General features: G+C 36.1%; 1 protein-coding gene across 6 annotated transcripts in view; it reads right to left on the bottom strand.

The window, feature by feature from the left end:
- Positions 1-16,574, bottom strand: part of LOC149770083 (uncharacterized) — a 77,560-nt gene extending 60,986 nt beyond the window's left edge. Inside the window, exons 1-2 of one of the 6 annotated variants that reach the window (XM_089949420.1) lie at positions 6,369-6,535; positions 5,505-5,542 (exon numbers count right to left, since the gene is read on the bottom strand). The gene's annotated coding sequence lies outside the window, so the exon portion shown is untranslated. Of the gene's footprint in view, positions 1-5,504; positions 5,543-6,363; positions 6,541-16,446 lie in introns of those variants that run through there. The other 5 variants (XR_016418957.1, XM_089949418.1, XM_089949421.1 and 2 more) reach the window with 5 other exon arrangements.
- Positions 16,575-18,183: the final 1,609 nt, after the last annotated feature.

The following is an 18,183-nucleotide window of genomic DNA, read 5'->3' as shown; positions in this document are numbered from 1 at the left end:
CGAGTCCCGACGAAGAATCCAAGATGGAAGACGATGAGGTATGATGTAACATGTAGTGTTGAAGTCTACAGTTCCTTGTAGAAACAAGAAGCATCACTCCGGTTTTGGAAATCTGAATAACTTTTTATAAAAATGTCTTTGTTTAAGAATCTCACATGAGCATACGTATTTTCCAGGAAAAAAATAATTAATTCTTTTGAATCCAAATAATCTGGAGAAAAATTAACATATAACTCAAAAACTCGAAAACTGGTCACAGACACTTTCCAGTATAAAGTAAAAGCCCAAAACTGAGAATATCTCTCCGAAACAAAGGTTATATCATATTCTAAAACGCAAAATGGATGTCACATGATCATGTTCCAGAACTTCGTCGAAATTATTTATTTGTTAAAAATCACGTAAACCCAGTGTGGCTCTGACGAACACCAATCATTTTTCTCTAAGAAATAAAATAACATAATTGTTTACATCTTAAACCACGTAGTCCCATCATGACCTCGACAACAACCAATCATTTTATAATATGAATAGAACTCGTTTACGTGGTTGCTACTAATTTTGAATCAAGGTCAGGATCTAGGTGAAACCTGGTGTTTACTAAAACGAACAGTCAAGGTCAAACTATTTCCTGGAAAAAGTATCATCTCCATTGAATAAATTTACATTACAATAGCATGTAATAAAAATATTTTAAAAAATTAAAACTGACAAACAAACAATTAAATTGAAATAAATATATATTAAATCAGATAGTTAAATCAAATATACACAACAACAAAAGGAGATATTTTGCCAATTATTGTATTCTCAAAATAGTGTCTCCACTACATTGTAACTCATGTATCCGTAAATGTAGGAGTAACGCGACAACGAGTACATTGATTTTGAGGTTATATTAATATTGGCATTTCGTACGGTGGCACCAGTTCTCAAACTTATGGCCACTCAAGAATTGCATTCTTTCAAAGATGCGACCTTGACGCAATGAAACCAATTTCTACAAAACATGTTAAAACAAGCGTTACTAAAATCATACAGAAATGAGTTCAGATAGGAATATAACTCCTTGGTCATACTCATGTCGAAGGCATAGATTGTTCGTCCATGCGACAGCAATTAGAAAGCACAAAGTGACATCGAATATCCTTCAGATCTTATAAACACAACAAAAGAAAGAATAAGAGAGGAAGAATAATCTCAGATCTGAACATGTATAATTAATAAGAAACTATTATGGACAGGGGTTCTTGCGAATGTTCCAAAAATAGAAACCGATCTCTTTGCTATGCAAACGACGATGATGACCGATGCAAGAATCGCAGGGTAGAATTTTCAGCATGTATCATCTATTGACACCTCAGCACCTATCGATATTGAAATGAAAGGATAAACAGAAGATTACATCGATCTGAATAATAGTACTTGTTCCTGAAAGTCAAAATTCTCAAATCGGACAATACCAATTCAGACGTATATCCTAGCGTACATCTGGTCAACAATTTCATGCACTCGTCATTCAACAAAGTATAAATGTAGTTGAACAACAAATAATCAGTAGCAACATGAACACGAACGGCTACCGAATATATCACACGAAACTCCTGACTGACGGAAAAGCTTCGATGCAAAATATGTGTGGAAACTTAAAACATCGAATGCTCTCAACAACACGGAATGGACAGAAGATGAAGATTCTCATTATGTAAGATTAACGACCGCCACAAAATCAACAGTGACATAGATTAGAAAACATTTTTTTTCTTTGCTATTAAAATACGTTTCTTTAATAATGCTTGTCCGATAATAATACATTAGGAGAATTACTGCAGCCTCGCAAATCCAACCCATCCAGGTTAAAACGTTTTAGGTACAAATCTAAGAGACATCTACCAAGCTAGGTGGCACTTAGAAAGTGATCTCACCTTGATACAAGGATTGGCGCCAAATGCCATGAATAACTCATTTACTACTGGAGCGGAAGGCACTCCTATATGTAGATGCGGCGCTTATGAGAAGGTGTGTGTATATTGTGCTCGGATAAGTATTATTGAAGAATAATACTTTCTTTTTCAAACACTCTACCCAACCATAATACCTTAGAATACTTTTAAAGAAGGGGTACGGATAGGCCATGTCTCGTCTCCTGAGATGTGTGACAGATTCTAAATAACCCAACAGGATAATAGATTATATATGTAGAGGAGAGGTGCGGAAAGGATATTTTGTGCCTCCCGCAGATCCATCGGAAGTCATGAAACCGCGTCTTTATGAAGCTATCGAACAACTCGGGATGATAACCTGTTACGCCTCCGCAGTAGGTCCTACCATGTCGAGCTGAGCGTTTTTGGGATAAAGAATATCTGCCAAATAACCTGGAAAAAGTGGACTCTGAACTCTATCCCACGGCATAGATGTCAGTTAGGAAAGACAGATAAAGTCAGTTAGGAAGCCGTTTCGCTCAAATGCAATGCTTGTGACGATTGCCCTAAGTTAATGAGCTGAAATAGGTGGCAAATGCATTTAATCTGCTTTTAATTTTCGACATGAGGAGTGAATAACAAGTTTATCCAGGACGATGTTCCTGTGATAATATCGCATGATTTCCCTCTCTGAGGGTTAAGAACGGCGTGACCTCCTTCGAAGTTCCGGCTCCAACCTTTTCAAGTACTACTTCAGACCTTGCACTGGATCCTCTAGACGATTTTGAGATGAAGTGTCCAGATTAGATACGTATGTCGCTACAAAAGTCTGATTCCACGTGAAAGGGAGTTTCTTCTTAGCAATGAAATCAGGGGTCATAATGAATGGTACTGACCCATCCTGTCTCAACGAGTGGCTCAGGTCAACAGATAAAGCATGTATCTCGTTAATTCTGAAGCCGTCAATAGTGTGAGTAGAAAACAGCTTTTGTACAAGAGGTGAACCAATGAAGCCCTTGCTTGCATTCAAACGGTATCTTATTTAGCCAGATTAGCACCCATGATAGATTCCACGTGGGGCACAATGTCAACGCATTTATCCTTTAGAGCTCAGAATTTGCACCAGATGGGATAGGTCCTGTTTGATATCTTATGTTCCATGATGACGCAGCTTGCTGAAGAGCGTAGAAAGTTAGCCTTTTATTGTTATTGGAGATAACCGCTTCTCGTCAAAGAGTCAAAGTAGGAAGTTAGCTACTGGGGTATTTATACGTCCAGTTTGTTCACGCTCACATCATTGTACAAAAATTATCCATTTCCATTCGCACACTTTCAACAGGGGCGCCGCCTTGCTCTACCAATACTCTCGACGGCTTGATGAGATAACTGTTTATTCTTGAGGGCTTGTGCTGGAGCAAATTCCCCATGTTTAAACTGAGATGAACTGTCAGTTGTTGTCGTTGCCTCCGCTGATAAGAAAACATATTTTTCTGCGAATTTTCGCCACTAGATTGATAACGTTGTTGATTCTGATTTAAATCATACTAGAGCGTAGCAATCAGGATGATGTGTCATTTCTTCTCTCTTGTTCTCTGTATCCCCGTCGGAAACCGGTGTGTTGAAGGTAAGAGTAACCTTCCACGCGTTTCCAATCTATGTAAAGAAGGTCAACCGCGCATGGCCTTCAAATACGGGGCTGGTGAGGTATAGGTTGGGTGTTTTCCAATCCCACAAGTAGTCGATATCAGCAGGCATATATCAGTGAAAACAGAGGGACGAATTGACCATCGTACTTATATTAGTTGATACTTCTGGGACATCCATAAGGGTGTCGTGTGGTGTGGAGTAGGCTAATATGACAAAGACTTCCTGTCTTTTGGTTTAAATGAAAAAATCTGTTGTGATGGCGCCTGTTGCGAAATTGAGACGCATTGCAGAATCTGGTTGCGACGGAACAGTGCCGTTTTATCTTGCGTGACATCGTCTCATTATTTGTGTTGGAACGAGTTGGAGAATATTTGGTCCAACAAAAAAAAAAAAACGGTGAGTAAATGTGATGTGAATGATAATATCTGTGTAAGCTTACTTGATCTCGATTAAACTTCATAGAATTCATATACACAGTTATGTGTAAGTAATACAGACGTGCAGCTTAATTGCCTTAAATTAGTGTAATTACCTCGCTGTTAAATCGACAAAAAGTGACATTAACATTTTAAATCTCCCCATTCGTTCTTGTCACACCCTCTCTCTCCGTCCTAAATGTTAAGTACAAATACAGTTGTTTATGAAAATGAAAATAACAAATGAATGATTGGGGTTTAAAATGTTTCGTTCATAAATACCCTTTTAAAATATCCGCTTGGATAGCTACAACACCTGTTTGTATTTTCTTTTTCAACTTTCTCGCACGGGCAATCATTTTGACTAGAGAACAAAGTCTTAGTTCAATTAAACAGACCAATCAGTTTAAAGAGTACTGCTTTTTTCTTGTCTAAATGTCGTATCATACGGGGAATTGAACCATGTCATTATCCTATTGTATTGTCAAGCTAATTTCATCATGATGTTTACACATCAATTAATACCTTGGCAGGCTATAATTATTGCCTTTGACCAAAAAATGACATTACACGACTGTCATTAACGCGAGCTTTGTCAAGGTTGTCATTTTGAGTGAAGCAAGCAAAGATAACAAAATTTACTATGCGGCACCATTAAATGACGTTAGTGTTGCTGTGACAGATTTCAATGAATGACCTGGTCAAATCGGTATTGCGGTGACTGGTGTCAACAATAAAGGAACCCTTCCGTCCAATTATATAGTAACAAACAATTATCAGTGTTAATAAGAGAACATGTACTGTGCACATACAGTTACAATGTAAGGTTCATGTGCATATACTGGCCATTACAACATGTACGATGACCATGTGACTTAAAATGAACAGAGAAACTTCACATTGTGAATAATTTTAAATGATAGATTACGTTTTAGAAATAAGTAAAAATATTTAATCAGCTTAGGAAAAGCAATTTTTTTTATATATTTATTCAATATTCTGCCAAAAATGTAACATGTTCAACAGATATAGGTTCAATGTGAATGAACCCTTGAACTGAACAGTTCAGGTCGCTCACCCGTGATATGTCATCACTACCATATGAATAGATGACCACGTTTGTGAGAAAACATCTCTGTGTGTGTGGTCTCATGCACAATTATATGGGTTGTATAAAAATATGTTAAAAATGTTTGAACTTTATCATTTTAGTGAAGTTTTAGAAAGCTTCAATTTTTTAAATGTATTAGAAGTAAAATATAATCTAGGTATTCATATCAATTTTAATTAGTTGACACATGTAATTTCTGATGTGCTCATTAGAAGTCATATGGACCACATGTATGGCTTAGTTACCACAAAAGCACATAAAACCTTATAAGCCATTTTACGTAACAACAATTAAATTGCTTGCGTAAGTAATAGTCGATTAAGTATTGTTACCGATTTGTAATTATACTACTGTAATATACTCCCATTAGTTCAGATTAGTTACAATTTATATTTTTGTCGTGCTTACTGAAAGTCACATGGCCAAAATGCATGGTGTTGATGATCCTGAAATGAAAAGCAAATAATATTACCAGACATTCCTTCACAGTATTTTTTTTCTAAATTTCCAGTTTGATAACTTCCTTAATCTGCATGCTTTGCTTACTTTGATTACTTCCTAAACTAGGACCCATCTAAGTTCGCTCCTTATATCAGTGTGACAAACCCTTTCTCCCCCACCTCCCCCTTGGTAACATGAGTTACCAAGGTGACCACTGCGGTTTGAATAAATGAACACAATATTGTGAAGACACGTGTATAGTGATGATCATTATTGGGGTCGTCTCAAAATAGTTTTAAAATATTTTTGACTTGGCCATTTTCTGGTGAAGTTTTAGACACTAAAAGTGCAGTTGCTTTTTTAAGTGGCAGTTGATTAAGTATTGGTATCCATTGGTAATTACACCCCTGTAATCTAGATAATCCTATCAGTTCAAATATATTGTTGATGTTGTGCTTGTTGAAATTTATACGTCTAGCCAGAATGCACGGTTAACAGTCAAGAAAGGCACACACAGCTTAAGGGAAGGCAAATAGTGTTAATACCAATTCCTTTCCACTATTCTTTTTCTTAATTTTTCCTTTTGAGAGCACCCATAATTTGAATGTTTTACGTAATTATTTTATTTACCCCCTAAACCAAAACCCCATCTAATTTCGCTTGCTATAGCAGTGAGATAAGCCATTCTCTCTCTCTCTCTCTCTCTCTCTCTCTCTCTCTCTCACACACACACACACACATACACACATAAACAGAGCCAAACGTAATTGAATGCGCGCACGCACACACACACGCACACACGCAAATAAAACAAATCCTTACTGACCTTACCTATATCGAATTAATTTCCCTGTTAAATGGACGCATTCTCATGCAGAACGCAAGCCAAGATTATGTTCACGCACGGCAGTATTATAGTCTCCCAAAAGCCAAATGACGTTTCACCAATCAAATAAACACTGAGGCCGGCACGCAACTAAATATGTCTTCTCTAACTGATGAGATCATGCATTAATGTGCAATACAAAAAAATTACAATACACCAAGACCATAGTCGGTCACGATGTGAACTGATGCATGAACTAGACCGGGAACTTACCTACTGTCTGTGTTGATCCTATATTAAGCACAAATTTAAATACCGTATACATACATACATACATAGCGGAAGAGATGGGCGGATGCACAGATGAATGAATGAAAAAAGTCGTGGATGATTTATACGTAATTACGTTTAGCTTTCTTTTTATTGGCTTCGCGCCATTTCCAGCCCATACACATACACAGGAACTAGTACATTCGGTGGATAAAGAACCCTGGAAACTCCGAGGACAAACCATCGACCCATGGGAAGCTACTTACACGTTTCCTCACGTGTTCATGTTGGCCAAGCCGAGGCTAAACCATACGAGGACAAGGGTGACATAAAAGTGATACGTAAAGCGAGCGCATTAGTCCACTTACACATAAGTACATAAATACATAGAAACATAGATGTGTAAATGCAGCCAGAATGAGAGAGCGTAAAAAATGGTAACAATGGAAAAATTAGGGGAAAACTTATTGTAAAAGCATACAGATAGATGGTTAGTAACAGTTACATACATACATACATACATACATACATGCATACATACATACATACATACATACATACATACATACGCGTGGATATGAATATGCCCATAGACAGATGGATATGGATAGTGATACTCCAGTAGTTCCCACATTCACGCATCTTTTAACCCATCCATCACTATGTTTAGGCACTCACCGATGCACGGAAGAGTGGTGTGCAAGTATGCATGCTGGCAGATAGGTAGGTAAGATTTATGCTTGTTAAACATGTTTTGAAGATTTCACGAGTCACAAATATTCTCGTCATACCTGTTACATTCGAGCATTATGGGATTTAAATTCTAAACTATCTAGATTTTGGTTAATTCATATAAAATGGACATGATAAAGTATTATAGGACGATCCCATAATCTCGTATATATCGTCCCTAAGCACCATGTTTATATCATGAATATACAATGCTGTATTTGTATATTTGTATTCAGTTATGCAGCGTCTGAGATTAAGTGTGTCATAGAGTAAAATCAGAGCTAGAGCTCGATGCTCAAAACTCGTTTTGTCATCGTCCTACTACATTGTAGTATGATACGAGTTCGTATTGTTTAAGAGTTCGTATTGTTTACGAGTTCGTATGGTCTCTGTTACCTTCAAATGAACTTTGAATTAGTTGTAGCTCCTTTATAAAAGACGAGCCATCAGTTTGCATTCCCCAACTCCATTTTAAGCAGACTTCAAATTTGTAGAATCTGTTATATTTATTCGAGCATTTAGTCTCCTTGCAACAGATGAAACTAGTCACGAGCTAATAGTTTCTTTTACTACAATGAAACATGCCCTGTAGTATCTCTGCTACATCGAAACTCGTCTTGAGTTGGTAATCTCGTCTTGAGTTGGTAATCTCTTTCTGACTATGATAAAGACCAAGACTTTTTAATCTCTTCTACTGCGAAACGATCCACGAGGTGTTGATTTCTGCTTCGCTAAAACGAGTCATGCATTAACTGTCTCTCTGCTCTGTTTAACAATTCACGAGTCTGCAATCCCTCTCCGTTATTGCTACGACATTTTGTAGCCAGTCCTCCATCCGCTGTTTTCAGGTGACGTCACAAAACGTGTGCACTTCCATATCCGCCATGTTGATTCCCTAGCCGCGTCTAACATTATTATTCTCACATAATTATGGAGGGACGACTCATTTTGTGCCTACCGATATCCTAATACATCACATTCTGGTGTGCATATTAACCAATGAAGACCGAATGCGCGACTTTTCTCATTTTTTATTCAAGTAAAACATTGAAATTTCAGCCATTTTTAATATTCTTTCATCAATAAATAGTTCAATCAATACACGGACGCATAAACAAATGGATGCATAAACAAGTAGAAACATATTATGATTTTCAATTTTCATGGGCTGCAATCAGTCAATTGGTTATCATTCAAGTTAAAAAAGCTAACTGTTACGAACATTTGAAGAATACTCGGTTTTGGCATTCGACATAAAGTCATGTTCCTTTAAGCACATTGTCGATTTTAATACACTGAAGATGAAACTTCTTTGAACGGTTCTCGCTTTCATTCAATATCATCCTTCGTCCATCATCACCACCACAAATACAATATTTCACCGTACTAATCAATATTGTTTTGTCAGCGGTCTGTGGCATAAACACTTGTTTTCGTCAAAATTATTTGTGCAAAAAAGTTCTGACATAATACACATGCTGTGAAATTTTAATTCCGTAACTGATATTGTATCCCGAGGATCGTTGTCTGGAAGTACTCTTTCAAGATGGCAATCTTAGGAACATCATAAAAAATATTTTTCATAAATCTCAATATTGCATGTTTGTCAGAAACAACCGCATTTCTATTTGATAGCAATATGCATTATTGCAGCTCAACTTCACTATGCAACAGGCTTATAATTTCTTGCTTTGTATTTGAAGCCACGAGATATATGTCTCCACAGTACATGGAACAAGTCACACTTCTTCTTCTCCACTTCCACAATCTTGAATCATTGACTATCTTTAAGTAGTTGTTTTATGTGTGTTCAAACCTGGTTATTCATGTTTTTTTTATAAGAAATATTAGCAGCTAAGTTTTCTTTCGAATGTATCTTTCTCTCATGGTGTTCACGGGTAGTTATTTTATTTGCCAAACACCACGTGGAAAGCTACTGTCCAAAGAGGCCAATTTAAAAATAAAGTTTACAATTTAATATTGCTTTGTTTTATAAATTCAATGAAAGTATTACTAGTGTGGAGATTTAATTTTTACATATTGCCATTTTAATTTACGTAACTTTTCATGTCTTTTTCATTTAAAAATTTCAGTCACACACAGAAAGGACATTTCCATGTCCAAATGTGAACATTTCATGAAAACAGTTCAGTTATCTGCAGAAATATATTGAAATTCCCAGCGAAATGCAGCACACATAAGATAAAAAAAATTATAATTTTGATTTACGAAATGGCGTGATTATTTCCTTCCATTCTCTATTATTAGTTAGGACCACATCCAAACTCAAATTATAGAGGCATATTTGCTTATATAAAGTATCAGGCAACATCGATATAGTACAGTGGCCATACATTTGTGGACATACATAAAACCTATGACAAGGAATGTTTCTAGTCATGAATTAACTTTAACGTTACTGGGGATTGTTGCAAACACGAACTTTTGTTTAAAAGATGGAGAAGAGAAAATGCTGAAATAGTCATCCTTTGAATTTCATTTTGCTCCGCACAAACTGAAAATAATTCATACAATAACAACATTTCGCATAAAATTTCAGAATGAGTTAAATGCATAAAACATATGCATAAAACTGTTGTTCAAACCAAGGAAAGTAACCATAACATATTTTTGTAATCAGCTAATAGCGTCCGGATGGACTGTTCTATAAATGTAGCCATTAATTAACGGAATTCCTAATTAGCCTGATGGGATGTTGACTGATGAAATTGCACAAAATTAGAAGTTTTACAAAGTATTATTAAAATATATTTACATAAGAAAATTATCTTTATGCATTGCATAATACGAACAGCAGCCATACTTAAGATTCGTTTTCATTTTTATTGGGATAGGTAGATCAGAAACATAGGCAATCATATAAATCAGAATCTCGTCTTTCATGAACGAAGAAAGTGATGAAAATAAGTAGCGTTTTTTAATATAATTCCCTTTTTGTTGAAATTGATTTGAATTCTTATTGTGGTGAATAATCTAAAAGCAGCAAGCATAAAACGAAACACTTTGTATATTGCCTGAACTCTATTACAGTGCGAACTCTTTTTGTTGACAATGACAATGGCAAATTCATTATTAGACTCAGGCTGTAATACGCAACATATGAGGTAAACTATGAGTATCTCACTTTGCCTGCGTGTACGTCAGCCATGGATAATATAATGTGTTGGACAGTAATATGCAGTTTAACTCAGATTGACGGCAGTGTCAATACTCCAATGGAATACGGCCAAGTTCAAACTTAAGTACATCGATGTTGACATAATCGGAACGAAAAGTTACATATTATGACAAACAGAACACAAACTAATACGTATCAAACTTCTTACTTTACAATGATGAACCTCTGGTACTTTTAAAAAAAGTGGAAAGGTCTTGTGGCTTAACACCAAATTCTTAACTTTTGGGATTGACTCCACGCACTGGGTCAACGAATTATTTTCCCAGCCCTTACTGAAAAACTGAGTTCCCAGATCGCAAGGAGGACAAAACAAAAAAGAAGAGACATGTTTGTTTAGATTTGAATGGAAGCAGGTAAAAACAATCAGAAGCACTGTGTCCTTTAATTATGTAACTTCAGAGATTATGTGAATATTTGATAATTTAGCATTTTCCTCTGGAATAAGGTGTAGAATATAAATATACAATATTCTTTAATTTGCTCATTAATATATATATATATATATATATATATATATATATATATATATATATATATATATATATATATATATATATAGTAACTGAAACAAATTTCATCTGCAGTGCCGTACTCTGGGTAATGGAGTTCGGGGCCAGTGGTGTAAATGGCACACAGGGCTATGATGATGGCCCAAAGAACCAGAATACTAGACCCAAAGGCCAAGTCGAGGAGGGTTCCTGGGAGGGGACTAGTGCCCCCCCCCCCCCCCAGCTAGGTGGTTGAGGGAGTGTTGTGAGCTCCCTCAGCGTAACGCAGAGCCAAGGCCGCCAACGATTTTCTTGCAATTAATGCCATTTGGTGGCTTTTCCTGGCATCTAAATTCTAGCATTCGCCCAAGAGAATCAAGCACCAGTTTATGCATGTCTGTCATTTCCACACTAGACCAATTAAATTTACTTTTTCTGGCTCCCCAAGACCTCCGGCACTCGGGGAAACTGCCCCCCCCCCTCCCGTTAGTGCGGTACTATTCATGTGCACGTCTTAAATCGTTCTAATGTCGGGGCCCAGTTTTATCGAGTTATCACCGTTAAGTTACTCTTTAATATGTGACTAAAAGTAAGTCATAATGAGTACAGTTTAAAGTAAATCAAGCACTCTGTGTTATTCCATTGTAAAAGTGTGAAGTTGTACCATTTTGCAGATATGTGACACTAAATAATTTAGAACAATCTGCATTTTCATTAAATGTATCAAGCCTTCTCAATATATCAAGATTGAAATTTAATTTTCCGAACAACATTTCTTATTACAACTTTCAATTCTGCAAACACACACAGAGGTATATATATATATATATATATATATATATATATATATATATATATATATATATATATATATATATATATATATATATATATAATAATGAGGACTTTGTATAGCTCATAATCTTTAGAAGCTCTAAGCGCTTTACAACATTAGACAACACCTATAAGATAAAAAACATATAATGATATGATTACAGAAACAAACACCATGAAATTAGAAAACATTAAAAAATATGCTGAGAATATTTAAGGTAGGAAACATTATTAGGTCTTTAAGTTTGTTCTTGCAGTCGAAATAAGTGAGTTTTGAGAGCTCTCTTGAATGTATATATATATATATATATATATATATATATATATATATATATATATATATATATATATATGCAACAGTAATACAATAAATTTCGAACAATTTGAAGGGATAATTTACCCAAACCCTTCTTATTTAAGGGAAGCAGTATGATGTGGAGTATTATAACGAGAAGCCACTAACGGTATTACATACTATATATAAAGAACTCGGTAGAAAATATGACGTAATTGTAGAAAAAATATCATATTAATTTGGGTGAGAATTTTTATGTTCAAGTTGCTCAAAGCCGAAAGTTTGAATTTTACGTCAAATGATCACATTCTGTCATGTATGTATGCTTCTGTGTGTGTGTTTGGAGAGAGAGAGAGAGAGAGAGAGAGAGAGAGAGAGAGATTGTAAAGATGGAGAAGACATATTGATTGGTATCTTTAATCAATATGCGCCACAACAGAACAATCATTCACACGAAATACTCTAAGAAGGAACAATGGAAAACATGACAGTAAGTTGAAAACGAATTTGATTACGCTTTCCAATTTCCATTTCAAGTGACAACAATAACATGCTTTCTGCTCATCGACGTTTTCCACAAAGATTCTATTTAAAGCATACCCTGCATAACTTTTAGTTTAGTAGTAACAAGGAATTGTATCGTAATTCAGTATTTCCTAATACACGGGTTATTTCTGCCATAATTATTTGCTGGCACTCGAGAGTTGTGAAAATCGTAAACCGGCGGTTGGACTTAGAATGACGGGTATGTACGATATACTGCACATGAGCTGCGATTGGCCAAGCTGATGGAACACAAATATCAACCCGTATATAATAACTACCACATACTGGTTGTAGGTTAATTAATCTCCTCTACATATAAATAGACATTAATAAATAATCAATAAGATTTCAAGCTGCACTTGTCAATCATTATCTCAGATAGTTCACTTAGGCCAGCTAGCCAATCAAATCCTGATAAGGGTCAACTTTACTTCATGCCAGCAAGTTTAAAGCAAGGCCTTTGTACGATTTGTTCCTTTTTAGTGTAATTTGTGCCTTTTAATGATTCTTTCCAATCTGAGCAGACAGACGAAGACAGTGTTATGCTTCTATGAATTTACAAGTAAGATTTTCATGTAGGCTCGAAAGACAAGTGATCTTCTGATCGAAAAGAATTCTCACAAATCCATGATAGGACTGCTTCGTTTTTCTTAAATTGCTGAACATTGTAACTATATTATTCTTTAGCATACCTAGATTTTCTAGATAGACATCGTTTTAATTAGGACTAATTAGAAATAAGAACAAGACTTTTGGAAATAGCTCTATGTCGATATGACCTTCCACTAAGGAGAAGCAACGATGACAAGATATGGATTTCGTAGTGACCTTATTGGATGCTAGATAACCACCATTGTCATCTAGAATAACCTAGACAGCATAACAAGTCTTTCGGTGAGTACCCCACGTAGATATCACCATCCTTCAGCAGGTGTATCGATGACAAGATTTTCAAGATGACCGCCATGATGACGATATTGAATGTCAGATAAGCGGCTTCTTCATTTAGCACTTCTGTACACGAAACACATTTTTATGGTGAAAATTCTGTGTTGATATATCCATCCAATTAGGAGAAGAAACAGAACTAAAAGAGTTTACGGTGTCTGCTATCAATAGCCATATTTGATGTTAGATCGGTACCATTTAATTTAGGATCATCTAGACATCATAAGAAGTCTTTTGAAGAGAACCCCATGTAGATATGTCATTCATTCAGGAGAAGAGGTGGTAACAAGATTTTCATGATAGCCGCCATATTAAGGGTCAGATCGACACCATTTGTTATTATAGACCGGGACGCAATCATAAAATGATTGTGTGTTCGATGAATTCACCATCTGCTTAGGAAGCGTAGCGACAATGAGGCTTTGTTTAGATGGCCGACATTTAAAACCAACTGGACATTGTGATGAATGTATGTTTAAAGTTTCATGACAATCTTCGAAGCAGATTAGGAGAAGCAGTGATAACGAACTTGTGATAACGGATGGACGATGGACTAACGAACGACGAACAAAATGCAATCCCATAATTTCCTCTGGTCCGTATGACAAGATGAGCTAAAAACTGAAATATTTATTTCACGACAAACGATGTGGCGATTTCATATGCGTACCATGAAATAATTACTATATTTTATTATGAAATACACGGGATACACACATATTTCATTTGAAATTCAGGTATGTCAGTCATCAAAAAACGCCGTATACCGATCTTATTCTCTGTCGAAAATACAGCTAAAGTAGCTTGCGGTTTTTTCGTCATTTCGTTCCGTTTACGTTCGTTTTGATAAACATTCGTTCGTACACTTAAACTGTTTTGATCCTTGAGGAAGCATTATATATTGCAAGGAAATATCAATTCAAAATAACTTCCTCACACACATAAAATTGCAAATATATCTGTTTAAAAAAAAAAACAATAAACAAACATCAAAGTATGAAAAGAAAATAACAAGAAATGATGAATAAGAGAAATTGAATGATCTTTAGGTTCATTTGCAGGTAAAGTAAGCTCACATGTAACATACCACAATTCTAACTATAATGTAAGAAATGAAGTACATTCTAACGCAATATAACCCAAAATAGAATAATTGCAATAAAATCAGGCAAGGTTGTTTGTCACTATTATCAGTGACTGCAAACAACTGCCTCAAAACAGGGTAGTTATATGTCGGTAACACAACACATTGCAATATTGTGAACATTACCATATCCCCTTGATTTACCAAGTCTCGTAGTAAAATGTAGCTCTCGAAAGCTTGATTTCGTAATGTCGAACTGGTTAATGTTCTTATTTTGCTTGTAAGCTGTAACGAAACTGCAATTTCCTCTAGCATACACTCTCTTTGGGTGTATGTGTATTCTGTCAATATTCATTTTGTATATCTACCTGTTGGTTTATCGTTTTTACATGCCTATTTATGATTCATGGTGCTTTTCAGTGTAACACATAGACGGGACTCTATCTTTTTGCATGTATGAATGAAGAAATTTCCAATTTTATGTACTTGACATAGTGTGTGTGTGTGTGTGTGTGTGTGTGTGTGTGTGTGTGTGTGTGTGTGTGTTCTGGATTTTTAACGTAGCCTTTTCAGTCATATCGCTACGATGTCTGCACTGTGGTCGTTTATAGTGATGTCCAGCACTGGGGCAACATGCCGCAGACATGAAGAACGATAGACCACCCAGTCACATTATCCTGACACCAGGTCGACCAGACCTAACACTAACCTCTTAATGCTGATCGCCAAGCGAGGCAGCTGTAAGTACCATTTTTATAAGTTATTGGTATGACTCTGCCGGGGTTCGAACCCGAGACCTTCCGCATCCGAGGCGGACGCTCTAACCACCGGAGCGGTCACATAGGTAGGTAGATAGATCGATAGGAAAGAGCGAGGGAGGATGAGAGGGATGAAAAGAGATAAACTGATATATTTTAGCTGTTCCACTTTCAATGCAATCCAATGCATGTGAACATACATACATACATACATACATACATACTTCTATCCACATGATTGAATGCCTCGGCTCGGTCAACGTTGTGAGAAAGCATGCGTGTAACTTCCCGTGGGTTAGTGGTTCTTCCCGGGGTTTTCCCTGGTTCTTCCTCCACCAAATATACCGGACGCCATGTATAGCTATCATGTGCTAATAATGACGTTAAAACCACAAAAGTAGTATTTATACCCCTCTCTCTGTGTGTGTGTGTGTGTGTGTGTGTGTGTGTGTGTTTAATCCTTCTGCTGCTAAAGCGGCATTATGCCGCACATGCGTGATATTTTGCTTTGCGTTTTGCTTTGTACACTTAAGGACAATGCCTCTACATCGAACTTCCTTGTGTAAATATGAGCAATTGTTCATAATATACTATTCCTTTCAGTTTACTACCGATCTTAAAACATTTCTAGGCTTTGCATAACGGTTTTTATCACTAATGTGGCATGACAATGAGCTGTATGCTGCATGAAATCGCATCGCATACAGTATAAACTGATCTAAATTTAAAAACAAGAATATTAGTATTTTATAAATGGCTACAGTAAGCATAACTAACAGTGGGGAATAGTGGGATATCATCGGCTATAGTCGATTAAAATCCATATTTACGCTATCGCTACTTAAATAAACTTGCGTTGACGTACGATAATCTTATGACAGAATTAACTAATACCTATCACAAAATGGTCAATATACATAGTTTCCTACCTGTGAAGATCACACTGTATCTCTGTCCCAGATGTACAAGTATCCACGAAACGCAACACAGGAACGTGTTGCAATAATCTCGTGAGACTTGACCCGGAAGATTTGTTAAGTCAGGGTATTGATTTACCTGGTTTGTATCCTGGCTATCCACTTTGTGGTGCCTCAGGGCAAACCCGATTTGTTCCTTTTAAACGAATTCATTGGGTTTGATAGAGTTGCCTGATCAAGGTAAATATTCAAATGGTGTGTCAAGTTCTGTAATAAAATCGACAGGTTGTATTGCTTAGTCATTGTTCTTGGTGCCACCGTGTGCAGCCAGATAGTTGTATATTTATCAAAACATTGACTTCACATAATATTAACCTGCTATTGCATTTTATGGGCGTTTGAGTAAAGGTTATATTCAACTTAGAAAAAATATCATGACCTGAATCCGTCTAGCTGAAAACCACGTATCATGTACTAGTAGTATTCGGAAACAGAAGTGGAATATCAAAATTAAATTTATACCGTTTGTAACATGTATGAGACAATTTTGTTTAACTTGTTCTTGCATGAAATATCTTAAATTGCCGTGTTAGAGTTTGCAGTGAAGTAAATTTTAGATTTCAACGATAGTGTACCGTTAGCAAACCCTCCTTTAGGAAACCAAGGGGTTGTAGGTTGAATTTGCTATGCATTAACCAACATAACCATGCAGTTATTGCTATGTATGCTATATTAGTTTATTTAAATTGTCATGTATTAGTCTATAGCTAACGTTGATCTATAATTACAAACCCCGTATATGCTTACATGCACCCAATCCGTTGTAAATGTGAAAAAGCGGCTTTACTTCGCGTGATCAATCGACAGCCTAACATTAATGAGGTGTGTGTGTGTCTGTGTGTGTGTGTGTGTGTGAGAAAGCATGCCTGTAACTTCCCGTGGGTTAGTGGTGAGGTGTGTGTGTGTCTCTGTGTGTGTGTGTGTGTGTGTGTGTGTTGATAATCAATATACAAAAGCTGTCAGTAAAAATCAATAACAATAGTTTTGAAAAAATGCTAATGAGTGGCATTTGTGAAATGGGGAAATACTAAGTAAACATACTCATAAATATTTATGAATATTATAAGCGCATGAATAGGCGCAATTTTTTGCTGCATATGTTTTGACAAATAGAAAAAAGTAATGAATATTCGAGAGTTCTAACTAGATTTAAATATCAAAATGATAGCGTCTGATACAGTAATTACATATATAATCGTGTTTGTAAATGTGTTAGCGTTATAGATTCTGGATAGATATTAAGGCAAGAGAAATCTAATCTGCATGATCGAGCTTTCGTGCCTGGTATTATAGCTATGAATATTTGAAACGCAACCCCAAAAATAAAGTTACAGAAACCTCTAAGGAAAGCTCTTAAGGGTCATTCGTAACATGTACAGGCTTCGTACGGCGGGTGTGGTGAAGTCAGATAATTATGTGCAGAAACTGTTACAGTATTTGCTTAAAAAACTATCAAAGCAACTTCTAGGCACAGCCTGTTTTGCAAGGAAGGTATTTACAAGAGCTATAAAGACAATTTGTATGTTGTATTTGACAAGCAGTAGATAGCGACAAAGAGATATAATTCAGTTATTTAGTTGTAATTATGGTGTTGTACAAGACAAAACAAGCTGCAACGACTGTTAAGTTTGTATACACATGGGTTCCTACCCACACAGCATGTGGCACATTTTCAGTCCTTCCTTCTTA

Source organism: Sinohyriopsis cumingii, unplaced genomic scaffold, assembly GCF_028554795.1.
Source record: "Sinohyriopsis cumingii isolate HCF-2022 unplaced genomic scaffold, ASM2855479v2 utg002715l, whole genome shotgun sequence".
In the NCBI taxonomy this organism is placed as follows: Eukaryota; Metazoa; Mollusca; class Bivalvia; order Unionida; family Unionidae; genus Sinohyriopsis; species Sinohyriopsis cumingii.
Note: the sequence above shows the minus strand (reverse complement) of the source record. Positions and strands in the feature narration are given on the sequence as shown.